Genomic DNA, 16,462 nt, shown 5'->3' with positions numbered 1-16,462 from the left:
GCGCCGGGATAGCGGCCCGCGGTGCAGCAGGCTGGAGTGGGCCAGCCCGGTGGGACAGGCAGCGGCCGCTGAGGGGCCGGCGGCGGCCCGGGACTGGGCTGGGGGATGCTGTCACCTGGTCTCGCCGCCCGAACGGGGCTGAGCGGTTGCCCTCGGGCGTGTGGTGCGTGTTCGTGGTAATAAAGTGTGAGACGCTTCCCGAGTGTGGCAATGGCAGGTCTGTGCTGCGGGGCGTGTGTGACGAGAGCTGCCCCTTGTCCGCGGGAACAGCAGAAACCGGCTGCACCGCCTCAGCTGCTGCCCGGCGAGCCCGGGGATTCCGGAGCGTTCCCGTGGGGAGCGGGGCCAGGAGGGGAACGGGCCGGTGCGGACAGTGGTGCTGCGGGGCCTGGCCCCGTGTCCCTGTGCTGCACGGGCTGGAGCGAGATCTGACCGCTCTGAAACCGAGAGACACACTGGAGCAGTCCTGGGGCTCCCCGGGTGCGTACAGATTCCTGCAGGAACCCGCAAGCTCACGCAGGCATGAGCGCTAGCCAGGTATGCTTGTGTACATGGAATTATTATTTTACATAGCCGACAATAATGCATAAAATGAAGCATATTAATAAGTTTGCGGCCTCTCAGAACTCTTGTTTTCATTCGTTTTAATACTTTAGGTTTTTATTTCAGCGAGAAGTGTGGAGCACCAGATCAGCACTCTTTTCACCTCTGTCAGCATCTGGTCTTTGTTGGGGAGATTGTGATGATTCAGCCACGGGACTAATCTCAGATGAGATGTGTGTTTGCTGGAAAGAGAATGATACCACATTTTATGATCAGGAAAGAGTACCTTTTGTTTGTTGTTGTCCTTAAATTATGTGCCGGGGGCAAGGCCTATGAGTCTTGGCCTATGAGTCAGGATCAATGAATTCTAGAACTTTTTGGAGTGACTTGTCAAGCATATGAAACACAACAGCAGTGCACTTATACCTCAAGTGCACAAACACAATAGATGTAACACATTGTGGTTCTGTGTCTGTCTGCCGTGGTTTCTCTGGCTGTTCTTCTTCCTTTTGCTTATTCTGAACAAGTTGGACTTTTTGTATCCCTGCCAGCCTTGGAAGCTGAATGTTTCTTTCTCATTTTTAACAAAAACTTGTGCCAGGCATGGATTAAAGTGATTATTGCATAATTTACAAGTAAAAGATATACTTTTTAGCTACCCTTTGCGATCTTAGGATCTGAAGTAAAATGAATCTTGTTGATTTGTGTCTCAGTTCTAAAGATTATGTTTTGGGTTTCTTTGCATCAGTGCAACATGTAATTTTGCAGTTGTTTTAAGAAGAGACTATTAAAAAGAATTACCATGGTAAGGTCTTCCACCCAAATGAGTAACCTCACAAAAAAAAATCCTCACTGCTTAATCATTGTTGACATTCGGAAACAACAAGGTTTACATTCATAGTTCTGTTGACGATGCATGAATTTCAAAAATTCATTCTTCTTTCAACTTAATTAGCTACCTAAACCTAATAATTAGGGACAATAGAGATGAAAATCTCTAAATTACAGAAGAAAGAGGAAGAACGCACCATGGTCCTTTTTCAAAAAATAAACTATGTTAAAACAAGACAGTAAGTTCTATAGGCTATTTAAATACTAATTTTGTCTTTGGTGATCTTTCTCCCATTTCACCTTCTTCAGTGAAAATAATACCATTGATGTAGAATGTATCCCAGATTGCCACAGGGGGTGTAGCTAGCAATCTGTTTATTTTAAGGAATTTTTCTCAAGGCTTTTTTATACCATTCCTTTGCCTTTTTTTTGTTTTTTTTTTTTTTGTTTTTTTTTTTAACCCACTGTAAGAAGTGGTAAAGAACCACTTTTTTATTGGGGATTTTATTCAGAGAAACAATCCTGGAGTCAGTAGCTGAGAGTGATGTAAAAAACTTCAATGTATTTTCTGCTTTTCATGCTATTTCTTCAGTATGTACATACTTCCCCTTCTTGTACCCAATTCTTCTGTAAGGCTATTTGGTGAAATTAATGAGAAACTGACCTAAAGCCAGCAAAGTTGGAAGGGTAGGGATTTTTTTTTTTGCTAGGCAGGTTGTTTGAAAACAAGAGGAAAAAATAAGAGCGATGCATACAGAGAAATACCTGTTCTTTGGACTAGGAAGCTGAGGATCTGACAGTTCTTTGGAAGCAAAGCAAAGATTCTGCCTTTCAAGGAGTCTAAAAAGCTAAACAGTGAGTTTCCCTCAAAGTCCTATAACAAATGCTTTCTTACTCATCAGGAATTCTGCTTGAATAAGAAATATAGCTTTCTAGTAGTTTCCACGGCACATTGCAAGGCTTGAGGGAAGAGTCGGAGTTTGGTGAGGCTGTTAAAATAACTATTTAAAGGCTGAAACAACAGCTTGCAACCTAGTTGCTATAAAGTTTCGCAGATTTTTTTCCCTTTGTGAAAATTGAGTAGAGCCCGTGAAGATCCCATTTGCAGTATAACACTGCTGATTATGTCTTTTCTCGGTAGGACATGGGCGTATTTGTGGTTTTTCATCAGGTAACTCCCTGTTCTGGACCAGGGTGACTTCAGTCCAAGAACTGCAAGAGTCATGGAACAAGCAGGTTGCTGTCATTCAGCTGCCTTGCATGCTTGGTGATTGATTCCCATCTGCCGAGTGCCTTGAGAATATTCTGAGCACTAGACATGCATGTGAAAGTTAATATGAAAAATCAGTAACTCTCCCAAAGTATAGTGCATCGTGGTCACATTAGCTAAATAAGACAAAGCAGGTGAAGTATAGGACTTCTGCTGGGAAGGCAATGGCTAGTGCTGTTCTCCAGTTTATAAAATTAATAATACTGCCAAGTAAATGTGTAATGTGTTTGAGGAAGAAGCAGTGTACTTGCCCTGAAAAGTCACTTACCAGAAAGTGATGCAGATGCTGTAATTACAAAGGCTGCCTCTGGTACCTCTGCTACTGATGCAGAAAGTCGGCTTTGAATTTCTGTACTGAAGGAAAATAATCCATACTCATTCTAAATAATTAACCACTGTTGTCCAAAAGAAAACTCTGAAACTCTTGAATAGGAAAAAATGGGTTTGTAAGATGGTATAGTACTTTTTCCATTTATTGCTTGTGAGACAATGTTCCAAAGAAAAGCCTGCTGCTATCCTTTCTATGTACGAATAGTCTCTGTGAAAGCTTACTAGTAAATCTGGTGCATGTCTCCTTTGAAAGTTACACTGGTGAGGACTAAATTGCATTGAGGAAAGCTTGCTGTCTTTGTAGTTTCGGTTTATTTTGACTCCAATAGGAAAGGCTGCAATTGGAATATAAACAAAAGTTTTGTTTTGTTTTTTTTTCCCTGTAGTAAAATGTAGGCAGCTTGGGCTGTCAGATGATCATTTGCTTCCTGACATTCCACTTTTAAGTGACCTAACTTTAACTGTTAGAGGGTCTTTCCATGGAGCTGCCATACACCTTATATTCATGACTTCTTAACTGGCATTTCAAAATTTGTTTTTTTCTTCTAATTATTAATTCTAAATGTAGACTGATGAATGGGAGTGATTGTACTGTTGTTTTCTTAACAGAGGTCATTTTGCCTTGGTTTGGTGTAGAGTGCAGCTCCACAAACAGTTGCATCAGCACAACTGGGGTAAACTAGCAAATTAGTAGGAGGCACTCAGTGAGGGAGAGGGCAGGAACCTCTTAGGCTTTGCTACTGTAAAAGTCATAATGTGGAACCATTTATGTTAAACCTCAGTCATGTATTGAATGTAACTAAGTACTCTTCTTCTTTTCTGCAAGATAATTTCATAAGAGGTATGATCTGAAAAACAAGACATACTGTATAACTAAACTTGGTTTTCTGCAGAAAACAAATAGTTATTTTTATGTGCTTCCAGTGGTCTTAGAAACATCAAGTGCAGTGATACTACGTTATTTGATTAGAGAAAACCTGAAGACTTCTGACTGGGTTTCTAATGGTTCTTCCTTAAGGTTAGAAATACAAGCTGCCTCTGGAAGACTCTAGAACAGTAACATCATCATAAATGTAAAAAGTTCTGCTGTTGGGAAAGAATGGGATTTTTTAATTAAATCAGTGCACTAGACCATTTGGGACACGATGAAGCAGGCAGCTGATAAATGTGTAAGCTACTGGCTGATCTCACTTGATGGCAGAATTAGGATGTTATCAGAGCCAGTCTGTGGCAAAATTTGTCCCTTTTAGCAGTAGTTACTTTCAATTACTTTGGACTAAGTGCAGTTTTACTTTCTTGCGAGTCATTACAATTATAGGAATGCAATCTTAGAAGTCCTGATTTGTATCTGTAATCAATACATCTGTAATATTTATGTTAACATATTACAGTTAGTGCAGTGCTTCCTGCTATAGCGGTGCTTCTTGTATATATTTAAGATAGCTTGTTTGTTTAGATACAAAGATACAAGATTTGCAAACACTTAAATGCTGCTTGTCCTAAACAGCCAAAAAGCTGGAACCAAATCCCTAAATAATGAGATTCATTATCTGTCAAAATGGGATTATTTCTCCAATTCACGTTTTCCATTCGTTGCGCTTGAGTTTCCAGCGGCGTGCTGTGGTGTCCCACTCTGCCATCACTCACAGAGCAAAGCGGGTGTGAGTTTACACCAACTCAGTAACTAAGGTATCCTTCCCTCCCACTACTTCAAGGTTTCGCTCTTTTTGGCAGTGGCGAGTTCTTTGTGTGTTGTTTTTGGAAGTGGGGGAGGAGGGAGTAGGTTGTTTTTAGAAATTTGTCTAAATACCACATAGGAACTTAGAATCAAAGTAGTAATTTGTGGGGAGAATGTTTTTGTGCAGCAGGCATGAGCCACGCTGCCAGGAGCTGTTTCTCTGACCCACTGCGCGGGACGGTGGCTGGAGAGCCGGAGCCTGTAGCTTTGGTGACACAAGGTCTGGCAGCCATCTGGGCACATTACGAGTGTGACTTTATGAAGCAAGAATGTTTGTAGTAGACAGCACCAAAATGGCATGTTGCACCTTGCTCTAATTACTGGGTAGCTTGTTTAGGGAGCAGTTGCTGTAACATAATGTAAACTAATATTCTTTTGTCTATTAAAAGAGCCAGAAGAAAGAGACTGTTGTTTCACATCCTAAAAGTACAGAGTCCTGGAGGTCACTGGGTGCCTTGGGCCACAACCTGTAAAAATAAGGCCTTTTTTAAAAACACTTCTAAAAATAGATTTGAAGTCTGGTATTACCTTCCTGGAAATATATCTCCAAATCTGTTTATAATGTAAAATGAAATTTGCAGGGTGCTTGGCAGTTAGCATGTGGGGTGCTCTGTGTATTCACTGCTGCTTTAGACTGGGGTTTTCCTGAGCTTTCTGTGGGTCTGTAAGGAGGATGAGGAGCAATGTACATTTGTTTAGCCTTTCCTGCATTCCTGCTGTCAGAAAACTGGCCACTGGTTGTGCAGGGAGAGAGCCTGGTCTCATCTGTCAGCTTGTGTCAGAGCAGACCTCTCCCTCTCCCCAGCTGAAAACAGGTAGCCGGGGGTTGCTGCCATTGCAGGTCTTCTTGATTTCAGTCCCCAGCCCTCAGCATTCTTAGAGGGACCCTCACCCTCCCACGCTCTCTCCATCCTCTCCTGATGAGCATACAAAATGCATCAGAACTGATACCCTCCACTGTATAGACAGGTTCCTGAGCTTAAAGGATGGTTTTCTGAGCTGTTTAGGTTTCTAAAGGTCTAGCATTGAATTAATGACATGCTGGAGTTGGAAAGAACTGGCCATATTTAAAAATATGATGTGTTCTGGTTTTGCTCTACATGGTCTTTCCTTTTCCTCCTGTCTTTATGCAGTTGTATTTAAAAATATGTCATTTATTGACTGTTGTTTTGGGGATGCTGCCAGGTATCGCTGTAGGTTTGGGGATTTGTCCAAATCCTATTAAAGTCAATTGAATGTAATGGCTCTAGTAGCTCTTAATGGAGATACATTGAATTCTTTGTAGAGTTTGCAAGGGCTGGCCAAGTTATCTCAGCATTTTAATTTCTGTACATTTGTGTATAATTCTTGCAAGACAAAATATTAAAATTTTGAAATCTGAAATTCCTTCTATTGCTTCTGTTTAGTTAAAAATATGTAAGATGTCAAGCACAGTAAACTATGTTAACAAAAAGCTGTCACAGAAGTCCAGCTATAGCAAATATAACTCACCTTCTGCACTACATTTTAACAGTTTTTAACTATGTGATAACATAAAACTGTTTCATCATCAACAGGTAATGTGTAACACTGTTTCTTCTATGCTTGACAGTACAAGAACAGAATGCCCTTGCCTATATTACAGATTAAATGGATGTTAGGAAATTATATGCCATTTGCATTAGTAATTGTGAATTTAATGCGTCGTTAAAGTGTCAAAAGAGTTGGTTGGTTCCTGTTGTGGATTAAACACTGATAACAAGACAATTGCTTAGAGTTAAGTTATTATATTAATTATTTAGCTGACTGATAGTTAATGTATTAGTGAAAAAAAAAAAAGCTATGCATATGGAAACACTCGTGAGTTTCCATGGTGGCTTCTGATTTACTAATGCTGACCAAAGAAAAAGAAATAATAGAAATAATTTCCGAATAGGGAATCTTATGAGGGATTTAATATTCTTTTTAGAACACTTTGAAGACAAACTATGTTGTCTTTTTAAATGTACATTTGTGTTTGAAGACTGGTACAATTGTAAATACAAGCAATTCAGAAGTAGATAATAGTCAAGCCAAGAGCTTGCATAAGCCTCAATGTTATTAAAAAAATCTAATTGAGAAACTGTTTGTAAGGTAAACTGCAACTACCTTTATACACACAAAGGAAAAAAGGCTGTTCAAAGTGAAATAGGAGTTACTGCCTTGGACTTGTTACCTTCACCTTTTGTTGTGTATTTTTGTGGTTAAGAATCAGATCACGAGAAACCTTGATTCTTGTAACTTCCACAGTGGTGATGGGGCAGATGAAGTATCATGTTCTCCTCCAAATTATTTTTTTTATTGTTACAACATGCAGGAATTCCTTGAGACAGGCACTATGCAAAAGTCAGGCAAAAAGGACTACCTCCGTTTCAAGGAGATTTAATGAAATATGTTGGTTTTTTTAAGCAAGATTAATTAGATAGGGCACAGAGCATGACCTGCTCCAGCATGTGGCTTCATGTGGTTTTTCCCTAAGATAACCTGATGTCTAAGAGTTTGTTCAGTGCCCAGGTGGCCTGTATACATGTGCATCAAATTTGCTGGATTCTGAACATCACGGGCTTGCTGCACGATGTGTCTGGCACCTCCGGTGGGTCAGAGATGTCGGTGCAATGCTCAGTGTATGCACATGGCATACGGTGTGTCCAGAACACACACATGGCACTGGACTGGAACGTCTTGCTCTGCCTATGGGCAGATGCTGCTGCCCAAGACACCTGGGATCTGAAAGTTCCCACTTTCAGTGTGGAGATGCCTGTTTCCCCTGGGACATAATTTCCACACAGAAAAAGAGGACATCGCAGAGGAACGCCGGGGTGTAATACTCATTATTCAGCAAATCAAATGAACAGGTGCTGAAATGTTGGCTCTTTAAGCAGTCCCAGGCGAATTATTACAGCAAACTGTGTATGTGTACAACAAAATAAGAGTAAATGTGCAGCACTGGAACAAAATCCCAACAAACCAAGATGAGGTAATTAGTGTATATTACAATGCAATTTTCCTGCAACTTATTCAGTTACACAATGTATTCGGTGCAATTCACGAAGAGACTTTTCAAAGCTGTTTATAATGTTTGCATGATACATTTTTATGGTGAAACCCTTCCACCTTAGCATTTTTTCATATCTGTCACATGTAGAATTAGGATTGTTTTTGTAATTTTCTTTATTTTTAATGATCTTTGGGTTTTAGATTTTTTTTTTTCTAATATTTGTAGATACTTGAGTACGTCAATCAGACTGAGTGTTGCTCATCAGCACAAAACGTATATGGTGTTGAGTAATGTCATTGGAACGGGAAACCTAAAAAAATTCCTCACTTGAGCTGAAAGGCAAACTTTAATTCTGTGGTTTAGCAGTGATGTATTTAAATGTACTGTTTCTTCTCTTTTTGTATCTTTCTTACCAGGACTGCTGTCTTAGATCCTAGGTTTGGAAGTTACAGTACAGAGCATCATCTCCTTCATATGACTAGAATTGCACAGAGGCACAGAAATCTGCCTGTATGAAATAACATACAGATCAAGGCTTCAGAAAGGGGGAAAATTGCTAGGCCTGCTGATATCAATGGAAACTAGGAATTAAACTCTAAATAAGAAGCTAGAATAGTGTCAATACATAATTTGCAAATAACTATAATATTAACAAGTAGTCCTGCTAGAAGCAGGGTCCTTGCTAGAAGACATTACTAACAATAAAATAAAAATGAATAGTATATTGTGGAGCTCCTAAACTGACAAAATTAGGACATAAAGTCTGTTTCCTTTTGAAATGATATATTACACCATGTTAATATCTATCCCAAAATATTAAGTTAAAAAAACATAATACTTAAGAGATATCAATTTAAAGATCGTGTTGTTATCTGAAAAATGCATGATTATTACAAGCATTATTGAGTATTCTATTGAGAACTGCTTGAAAAACAATTCTTTTTTTGTCTTATTCAAGTTTTTTTAAAATGAATTTCAACTGCGTTTAGACATACATAACGTGAGTGTGCACCAGGTTTCATTGTTTCCTTCTGCTGCCAAGTAATTTTCCTTTCTTGTTTCCTCAAGGCTTTCACTGATCAACAGAGGATGGAAAAAGCACTAAAAATGATAGACAAATTTTTGCAAAATCTTAAAAATTGACAGACACTCAGAGGAAACTATATTGTCTGAAGAAACTACTTAACCTTTTCAGGTGAATATATCTGCCATTAAATTATCTTAATAAACCATTCTTTGCACACTGTGGTGCGTGCCGCAAGAGACATAGTTAAATGCCGTGCAGCTGCTACAGCATGCGCCAAAGTTTAGACAGATCTAAGCGAGGCTTAGAGCTATCTTTAGCATACAGATGAGTGATACTATCCCAAGCATGTGCTCTGCCTTTTTACCTGATGTGCTGCTCCTGAAAATCTGATGCTTTCATGTGAAACAAAATACCTAGTATCAATAAGCACTGTTTTCTTCTCTACTTGAATTATGCTGATTTTAATTAACAGTCTGAATATTTTAAAAAGCATTGCTGTCTGCCCCTTCACATGTTGAATTGTTGGGAAATTATTTGTTTGTTTTTAGCACCGCTTGGCACCAATTTCATGCTTTTCAATTGTATGCCATTACAAAGTACATCTTCTTTCATTTTCTGCTATTCTGAGATCATCAAATTCTAGTCACTACCCCACTCTACAGTGCTCTTGTTGCTAAGAGCCTCGACTCGCACAAGGCAAAAGGAAATATGTGCATGTGAAGAAAAGAATCTGGTATTATTTCAGGCTTCTTCCTGCTGTTTCTGGTGTGCTCCAGCTTGGAGATTAGGGAACAGAGAAGTCACGTTAATCTCGGAGCTCTCTGGTTTAAGCCTTTGGGAATGGAACGCTTTCTAGAGCCTGAGTTTGCTGATCCTGAAGATGCACCCAGGTGCAGCTTGTCTGCTAAAGAGCCAAGGACACATTTAACAAAGCTGCAGTACTGCCTCCATTATAGTCCTTTGTGTGGCCACACTGGAGGACAGAAAATGCATGGAGGAATGAGATGTGGACAATGAAGGAAACCAGGGGAAAATGACTGTGGGGAGAAAGAAAATAAAGTGACAGGAAAGGAAAAGGTGATAAGAAAATAGAGGATAACATGGCTGGGGTGGGGAGAGGAAAGAGGAGACGGAATGACCTGGAAACCAGAAAACGGGATGGCATTCCTGTGAGTTCTGGGGATCATATTCAGCATGTCTGTCTTAATGCGGTTTGATGTTTTGTCATAATGCTGACATAGTGTGTCGGTGTAGTGGTTTGTAATGCAGCATAACTCACAGTGTGCTGTTTTACAGGTCCTCAGTAACTTCTGGATGGCCACAATCAGGACAATAATACCAATAAAGAGGGTAATGCGGCAAGTGAGGTGTAACTAGATGAAAGAGACAGTGTGTGATGAGAGAGAAATGGAGAAGACAAGACAGAAAAACTGAAAGAAAACTGAAGAAGGGAGGCCGAGATACAGGAGGAGGTTAGTGACCAGGCAGCTTTCCAGAAACAAGCCTTTGCTCCATTGCTGAGTATCACGTACTACTGGCAGAAATGCTTTTTTGCATGGGGGGTGAGGTGCTCGGAAAGCTAAACTAACCTATCTAAGATGAAAAAGGGAGGGTGTGTTTAAAGGAAGTAAAATAAAGTGCGGGGAAATGTAGGTATCGTTTAGTACACTGCTACCTAAAAATGTGCCAGGATATGTTAGTGACCTATGCTGGAAAGGTAAGACTCACTTTCTGTAATGCTCAGTAAGTACAACACAATATGCATCAATGCACAAAACGTGTCTGCTGTTTGGAAAATGAAGATAACACACAGATTCAGTCTGTTTTTTCTACGCAATTTTTTTTTGCGGAGGGAGGATTTTTATAAATGGAATATTTTTTCTTTCTTTTTTTCGATTGACCATTTTTCCTGCTATTTTTCAGCTTTTTTTAAGCTAGAAATGAATCCAGACCCTTTCTTTTCAGTGTCCTCTTTTCAGTCTTGGGCTTTCTGAATTGAACAGTGCACTATTAGCTGCATACAGTTACTGCAATTGGACTCCATGGGTGGCCCGAGCAATTTTCAGACAATGGAGCTGGTTCTTTTCTCACTCACACCAGTGTAACTCGTTGGTTTCAGTGGAGTTACTCTTGATTCACAGTGTTGTGAAAGGAGAATTGTGCTTGTTCTTTCATATGGTCTTTCATCTCTGTGATGTTTTTGCTTACATGTATAATTGATTTTCTGGGAATATCTCCTTCTTCAGACAGGTAAACCTAGGAACTTCCAAAGATGGAAAGAAATCTAAGCATTTTTTAGGTCACTGAGTTCAATTCACTGCTGCTAGAACACTATGTTATATAATTTCTTTCATAAACCAATCAGGCTTTAGACATTCATTAAGACTATTCTTATTACAATTGGTAAATTCAGAGAGAAAGATTAGTTATGTCCTGTGTAAGTTCAAAACCACAACTGAAATAATTTTCAAGTGCTCCAGAAGTGTTTTCCTTTTTCACATATGCCTCACTTTTCAATACAGCAACCATGATAAAGGCTTTGTTCTTGGCAGAGGCAGTCTCTGTTCTGAGAAAGCACAGTTCTGAAATTACAGGCGTACTTAGGAAAGGGTATCATGTAGTTTTCTATTCATGGTCACATCACTCTCATGGATTTTAGTGGGAGCTACAAGCAGTCGTCCGACAACAGATTTTTACCATACCTGAAGTGTCACGCTGGAAGTCAGTTACAAAAGGAGAAGGGTACAGAGCAGATGTGTATAACTTGGCTGAGGATGGACTTACTGGAAATGCTCAAAGTAATTGTGTGGTAACTTCATGCAACACTTTGTAGGAGTGGTAGAGTACTCTGTTTTTTTGGGGGGAATTGCTTTGCACATGCAATACAGGCTTAGTGTATTTGCTCTGAGGATCTTTTTGGGATTGGTGGACATGGGGCATCCAAGGCTGCTGCATATATGCAGTAACATCCAATCTGGTGAGATTATTAGATACCAACAGTCTCAGTTATACTGGCTGTTCTCAAAATCTTTTGGAGAACATTTATGGTTGGAAAAGAGGACAGGCAACCAATCTAAGGCAACCTGGACTTATGGTAGCTGTATCTAACCATGTCTACAGGTCTCCCTTCTACTACAATGCCTTCATACCCCCATAGCCAGTTCTCTTTTATCTGCAAATTCTCTTTATCAAAAAGCTGAGGGAGATCCTGCTGTATGCTCACATGGAGAGCAGTTGCCAGCCAGGAATCCTCAGTGCATCACTATTCTCAGCTTTCCAGTCAGCAGCGCTCAACCCAGCACATGTTGTTGGGGTGTTGAAAGATGGTATTGCCTCTGGTCAGGATGTGCTGCATGCTGATTGTGGGCCAAGGTGAGAGCAGTGAGGCAGGTCAAACTAGTTTTTTCACCCACGCAGCACCCTGGGCCGAGGGAATTGTTTGGTAGGCTGTGCTACATAGGCCTGATACAGGAGGTCTGGGGAGAGTCTGGTTTGACTTCTAGACCCTTCCTAACCTGTAAGTGCATAATGGTGATGGGTTATTTTGAGGCTTAGAGCTCTATTAGGTGGTCTCTGGCAGAGCTCTCCAGTTTAAGACATTACCACTCTCTACTCTCTGCTTTATCTTGCTGCTAGGTATTGCCACACTCGTGTGGTGGAGACTCCAGGTCACAGGTTGATGTATTAAAAAACTACCTACTCTCATTGTTGTGCTCTAGTAGACTGATCATGACCTCAGGCAGCTGGGAGAAATAACATCATAAAACAAGGCAGCTAAATCTGCCACAGCTTGTTGTTCAGAGCCTTTGGTTCTTAACCATGCCTGGAAAGTCCTTGTCTGTGCCTGCAGGCCCTAGGCCAGCCACTCCTGCCTTCACGGCCACTGCAGGTCATCTGTCACCCCAGAAGTCCACTGCTTGTTCATATGGAAGACTGTTGCTATAGCTGTTACAACTTAAGAGGGCAAGGAGAATGTATAAAGGAACTGCAAAGTCAGTGATATTGGATTAAGCAAAAGGTGAGAGCTGTTCACTGGAAGGTCAATTACCGAAGAAAAAAATTCTCTTATAACTTTTCTAGTTTATGTCATCTTGAAAGTGGTTTATGATCCCACCGTGCAGTTCTTAGGTTTTAGTGGATGTTCTGTTTCACTAAAAAACTGTAGACATAATAGAAAATAGGTTGAAAGCTTCCTTATATTAGAAATAAAATATGAGAGTAAAAGATGAGTTTTTTATACCAATTTCGCTAAGCAGTTGTGTTGGTATGATATTGCTGTCTTCATTTGTCCATCTGTTTCTGGAATGGAAGGAGACTGGAAGCAGGAATGGAATCTCCTCTGTCGCTTAGCTGAGAATGCCTTCTGGAATTTTGTTAACAAGGTTCAGTTTAAAAGCTGATCAACCATAAGACACGAGTCCATAGGAAGTCAAACTTCTGTAGTTCCAATGTTTACACAAACACTTATCTGCCAGTTCATTTATGTTCAGCAATGGTTTAAGCTGAGATGGCTTGAAAGAGCTGCAGATGCTGGCATTGTGCCCACCCACCTCCCACAGGTTACCATTTCCACAGCGAGGATGGGGCAGCGCCTCATTAATCAGTGCCCAAGTTTCTGTGTTTCACAGATCGACGTACTGAGGCAAGCCAGCAGCAGTTTCTGTTCATGCTTAAGCCACAGCATTCCTGCCGTGCGAGGCATCTTGCAAGAGGGATTAGCGTACATAGTTGGGGTAGATGATTTCTTTGACAGATGCAGCTTAATCTAGTGTGAGATATGTGAATACCTTCAATATTATGTTGTTGGAGAGAGGAGAATTTTAAAATTTCTGATCTGAAAGATCAGGAATCCTTAATGGGAACAGAGAGTTGAGGTGGTTTAGGATGTGTAAAATAGAAGCATGCCAAGAGGAAAGAGTCCTGCTTTCTAGTTGGCAAACAGACACCATCATAATACTCAATTTTGTCAACATATTTTTGCTTCTCTTTGATTTTTAAATACAACAGTTCAAAAATGTAAAATGGAAAAGTAATTTGACAAACCCCACAGCATTTATTTTCAAAAAATTGCAAGTATCAGCATTACCTGCTGTCTGTATGGTGGCTGTATTACTGATGACCCTGTGTGGTATGGTGCCATCAGGGAGTGCGTAAATGGATTCCTAGCGTGCCAACAGTCACATCAGCATTTTCCCGTTATGTATTTCAGACAATGGGGGCTACATAAATAAAAGGCAAAGTGACCAAAATGCTGTCAGAAGGTGTGATGCTAGAGCTAACAGGAATTTTTCCTCCCCCAACACATAAGCTGTTCTCAGACACGTGCATTTAGCAGGATTTGGGGACCCACGGGCCATCGCGGCACACACGCACCGGCTTTGGCAGCTCGCAGGCTCCGCGGCCCGGGGCAGCAGCTGCGGTGCCGGGGCGGCCGGCGGGACGTTTCCCGGCCGCGGACTCGCTCCCGCCGCGCTGTCCGCATAGCCGGGCGCTGCGTTGCGCTGTGACAGCGCAGCGTTTCGAACCGCGCTAACCGTGAGTTTAAGGGCCGTCCCGGGTTATTTACTCAGTGTAGCCAACGCCGCTCCTGCGCGACTGTTTGGCCAGCAGCGCGGCACCCACAGCCAGCCCGCCGGCTCCCAGCCCGTGCCTGCCCGGCCGAGGAGCTGCTGTGGGCTGGGGGCGGTGGCTGGTAGCGTGGGGCGGGCGGGGCCGTGCAGGCCGCCCTCCCCTCCCAGGCGGCGAGTCGAGCTCGGCGGCAGGTGGCGGCGGCGGCTCGGCCCCTTTAAGGCTACGCCTGCCGTAACCCGATCGCTGCAGTCGGAGCCCCCGCCGCCACCAGCGGAGCATCCTGCGCCTGGGAAGGGCTGTCCCGTCCCCGTTGCTGCGAGGAAGCATGGCGGAGGCGCGGCGTCGGTAGCCCCGCACCCAGGTGCGGAGGGCAGGGAGGGAGGCGGCCGCGGACCCGGCGGGGTGTGGAGGTGCCGGCGCTGGCTGGGCGGGGGCGGTGCAGCCGCTTTCCCCCACCCCGTGGGGCTGCGCGGAGGGGCTCTCTCCTTCCCTCCCTCCGCCAGCGACGGGCCGTCCCCTGCGCGGCACCGCCCCCGGGCGCCCCGGGGGCCGCGGCGCTCGCCGCTCCGACAGCGCCAAGTACGCCGGTTAGCTGCCTTCTCCCGCAGCGGCAGCGGGTGGCCCTTGTCCGAGCCAGCGCGGCGAGCGTGTGCGGCGGCTGCTAGCCCGCTTGCTTGCCCGCTTGCTTGCCTGCTTGCTTGCCTGCTTGCTTGCCTGCTTGCTTGCCTGCTTGCCAGCCTGCCTGCCAGCCAGCCGTCCGGGGCTGCCGCCGCGGACGGGCACGGTGGAGCGGCGGGCGCCTCGGCCGACGGGGAGCGCTAGGTAATGCCCGTGGCGGGGGGAGCGCCCGGCAGCTGCTCGTCAGCGCTGCGCTGCTTCGGGAGCTTGCCTGTTGGGGTCCCTGCGCGCCCCTCCGCTCGGTGCCGCCTCCGAATGCGGGGGTTTTTCCCCTCCCCGTTGCTTTCGGACTGCAAACTTCCTGCAGCTTTGAGGGCATCGATGGTGTAGGTAAAGGATATAGAAGCGCACGGCTCTCCCTGTTTAACCTGTCATTATAAAAAGCGTGCCTAATCTGCCAGTTGTTTTGGAGTTTTAAGAGCAGACAGCAAAGTGGAGTTCGGGGTATCAGTAGCCTTACCTAGAAAGGGAATGGCTTAAGCTGTGACTAGCTTCAATTTTGTTGTGTGTTTCCTTAATGCTGCTTACTGAGCTAAGTAGGATACATCTAATCAGAGCAATAGAAACTACTATTCAGAACGAACATTACAACAAAACTCAAGCACTGCAGATGTTTTATTCTTAGGCTTGTTATAAAATGAGCAAACAGTCAGTAGTCCCACCCTGCTCTTTGCAAATCAATGTGGCAAGTTTTACAGTTGGATTTGGCTTTCAGTTTTGAACAGCTCAGAAAAGCACAGGGCTGAGTAGGATGTCCTGGTATCACTAGCAGCTTTAAGGTGTAATCTTGTTTGGAAATTGATCCCATTTATCTTGAAATCCAGCCTTGAAGAAAGTAGGAGCTGTGGGCTTCATGCATTTCTCTCTACCTCCTTACTATGTCTTCTGGCTGTACAGTTGTATTTCTTGTTTTTATTATGTGAAAAATTGATGTGGAAACAGTAAAATGAGGAGAACATAAATGCTAGATGCCATTGATTCTGCTCTTTTATCTTCTTTCAGTTACGTGTGGACTTGTTTCTATCGGATATTCATAATGCTTTCATATTGGAGGTGAATGAATGTTGAGTCTTAATATTGTTGGGTTTTTTTCTTCTAAATTTCAAGTAGAAACAGAATTGCAAGAAAACCACAGCATATTAATAGCAGATGGAAAGAGTGTGTTTTCAGCTCTTATCTAGTATGATTGAAAAGCTATGTTATTAGATTTTTTTCAGAATTACTGGGGCAATTTGGTACTGTGCTGGCCATATGTAATGAATACCTTGCTGGAAGTTGTTAGTTTACTGTGTTTGATACTTAGTTACTTAAAGACCACATTGAAAAACTGCAGGAGTAAATGTCTGGTCATTTGTAATTACTGTCTTACTGAATGGTTAAGACAGTAATTTTGGATAATTCAGGAAATTCACTGCTATAAAACTAATAGTGAAGAACCAACCTGGATATAATACTTTT

At 42.7% G+C, this 16,462-nt stretch overlaps 1 protein-coding gene across 8 annotated transcripts in view; it reads left to right on the top strand.

Annotated features, from left to right (window-relative positions):
* The window catches only part of TLCD4 (TLC domain containing 4), a 42,611-nt gene that overhangs the window by 311 nt on the left and 25,838 nt on the right, over positions 1-16,462 (top strand). Inside the window, exons 1-3 of one of the 8 annotated variants that reach the window (XM_065842058.2) lie at positions 7-537; positions 8,797-8,923; positions 10,052-10,227. The exons of 1 other annotated variant lie outside the window; for it this stretch is intronic. The gene's annotated coding sequence lies outside the window, so the exon portion shown is untranslated. Of the gene's footprint in view, positions 1-5; positions 538-8,796; positions 8,924-10,051; positions 10,228-14,520; positions 14,688-14,874; positions 15,149-15,238; positions 15,335-16,462 lie in introns of those variants that run through there. 6 more of the 8 variants (XM_065842059.2, XM_071810400.1, XM_071810401.1 and 3 more) reach the window with 6 other exon arrangements.

Source organism: Patagioenas fasciata, chromosome 6 (assembly GCF_037038585.1).
Source record: "Patagioenas fasciata isolate bPatFas1 chromosome 6, bPatFas1.hap1, whole genome shotgun sequence".
Classification (NCBI taxonomy): Eukaryota; Metazoa; Chordata; class Aves; order Columbiformes; family Columbidae; genus Patagioenas; species Patagioenas fasciata.
This window is presented reverse-complemented; position numbering and strand designations above follow the sequence as displayed.